Below are 2777 nucleotides of genomic sequence, written 5' to 3'. Positions count from 1 at the left end.
TGTGTGACAGTTTTCCTGCATGTCATAAGCATTTGAATATAAATTAAAATGTTAAAATCAAATCTGATATTGTTTTACCTTTTATTTGGTGTGTGGAAGGTGTGCGGAAGAGGGGGTAGTCTTATACGGCAAGTATATAACAAACTCTGTATTTTGAGTGGAAATGTTAGGGGGTCGTCTTATACGCCCAGTTGTCTTATACACCGGCAAATACGGTAAGTACTATTAACAATGTCTTGTGCTGTGCATTGAATCGTGTCCTCCCAAAGAGTCCTAACTCCTAGTACTTCAGAATGTGACCTTATTTGGATTATAGGGTCTTCAACAAAGGTAATCAAGCTAAAGAAAAGCCTTTGGGGTGGGCCTTAGTCCAATATAACTAGGGGAAGTGGACAGAAAGACACACACACACACAGGGAGAACACCACATGAAGATGAAGGCAGAGATTACAGCGATGCATCTACAAGCCAAGGAATGCCAAACATTGCCAGCAATTCACTATTTCGGCCTCGAGATAAGTAGGTTATTAAGAATATGCTGACTAATAAGAAATAGAAGGCATTTTAGAATTTGTGACATTTCCCTCATGAAAAAGTTACACATAAAAATAAAAAAGGAAAAATCTATACAAAGTGTATCACCCATCAGTCCTCACTTGATTTTAAGGAAAATTTCTTCAACTTATACAATAAAAACATGTTAATACTTCATTTTAAGAACCAAAAGGCTAAATAATAAAGATGTCTCCTAGTGAATTAAACCACAAACTGTGTTCTCTGCTGGTAAAATGTGGCACTTGAACCTATTCTATTAGAGGCAGATATCCACTGTGGAAACGAAAGGAAGCCTGGAGTGGAGGGGCCAGGGGACATGATGAAAATGAGTACAGAGCACAGCAGGCCCTAAGCCCAAGAGAAGTGTGAGGGTCATTCGCCCATGGAGAGAGTTCTGAACACACTTTCTTTTAACACCTGGGCTAAAATGTTTATGTTTCTGCCACCTCTTTGATTATTTATTCTCATTTTAAATCCATCTTCAATTAAATTTTTGAAGACATTTCTCACAAAGTTTTACTTCTGCTTTTGCTTTTTTTTAATTGGAAAATAATGGTAAGGTGTTTATCCTCAGAAATTTGTTCCCAAAACAACTATAATAATGTGTCAGATGCAGAACATGAGAGGTGTCTGTATATTAATTCTAACATAACAAAAAAAAAAACGAACAAAAATGGCTGTCCTAAGAGTGATAAGTTTGAAAAGGATGAACCCTGGTGTTATAGTCATATTCCAGAAATAAAAATATAATATCCTTTTCAGTTCACTGTTTCAGAAGAATAATTAATGCTTACCACCCGCTCTGTAAAATAGCTACACTGAACAACAGTGGTGCCCACAGGACATGGTGGCTAGCGGAACCCTCTCTCGTGTCCCCAAACCCACATATTTTGGCTCCCGTGTAGCTGAGCTGTTTACTTACCAAGAGTTGCTCATGTTTGTTGCAATACTACTTATGCAGTTGTGCCTGTTAATGTAATTACATCATTTAATTAAATAGTATATCTATAAAATATGTGTTTCAATGGAAAGGGAGTTGTTGCTTTTCATGAAACTAGTCAAATGCTTTGGAAAGACCCAATAAAGAAAAATTGCTAGTGGAGGGGCGGGGATCATAAAAATCAACACAGGCTCTCTACTAAAAACACTGTCTGTAAATTCCCAATTCACTTTAAAGGAACTGAAACTGAAATTTGCAGACGTCCCATTAGGGATATAGCTGACCCAAATAAAGATTCCAGAATTCCACTCTGTGGATCCCTAATTAGTAAAAGACCTTGGCTCCATAGCAAATAGTGGTGAGTAAATGTACACTTCTAGATTTTAAACAAAAGTCAAATGTGTTGTGTATGTACATGACTTATGATCTCCCAACTTAATCAACTTATGTGATTAATTAGTCAACAACCATTTTCAATTGTATGGAATAAGAAGGCTTCTGTGATTAAAAAAAGAAAGGAAGAAAGAAGGTAAACCAGGGAGGACTTACTTCTTAACCTACACGTAATGAACAGAGATAGAAAGCAATAGACTCGAACTTTCAAACCAAGGAACAGAATCCATTTCAATCCCTAAGTCTACTTATATCATTTATGTAAGGAACAACCAAGCTATAACTAAATGTCGTATAAATCTGAAACACGTAGACTCCAATTAATTACTGCATGGTATTACTGTGTCTTCCTATAACCATGTCCTAATAACAACTGCCTATAATCGGAAGGATTTAGTAGACACTTATTGATGAAAATCAGATTATTTCATCCACAGTCTCTGAATTACTTTGATGTGTTTGAGCCCCAAGCAAAATAATGTAATAAAAAAACAACATATAGATGAGAACCTCAATTTTTCTCTACATATGAATCTGTCGCTGATTTGAGAAGAATCAAATCTAAGTCTGACCAGGTGAAGACATGCCATACATCATCCTTCCCAATCCAATATAAAAATAATATTTCCCCTTCCAATATGCTTATATACTGTTCCTGACTTTGTGATATCCTAGACATCGAGGGAGCCAGAAACACAGAGCATTGCGTTAGCCTATGTTAAACAGCTGAGATGAATTAAGAGTCCTTTCTTAAAAGAATTTACTTCAAAGACCAACCTGAAGTCATAAGCCCCCAGAAATAATAACCAATGGACTAATGAGTAGAGGAGAAAGGTAGATCTTATGAGTCGAATGAATGAGAACTAGGCTGGAAATATTTTTCCCTTTT

General features: G+C 36.3%; 1 protein-coding gene across 1 annotated transcript in view; it reads right to left on the bottom strand.

The window, feature by feature from the left end:
* The window catches only part of PPARGC1A (PPARG coactivator 1 alpha), a 677982-nt gene that overhangs the window by 305955 nt on the left and 369250 nt on the right, over positions 1-2777 (bottom strand). The gene's annotated exons all lie outside the window — the stretch shown is intronic.

The sequence above is a fragment of the Myotis davidii genome, unplaced genomic scaffold (genome assembly GCF_000327345.1).
Source record: "Myotis davidii unplaced genomic scaffold, ASM32734v1 scaffold743, whole genome shotgun sequence".
NCBI lineage: Eukaryota > Metazoa > Chordata > Mammalia > Chiroptera > Vespertilionidae > Myotis > Myotis davidii.
Note: the sequence above shows the minus strand (reverse complement) of the source record. Positions and strands in the feature narration are given on the sequence as shown.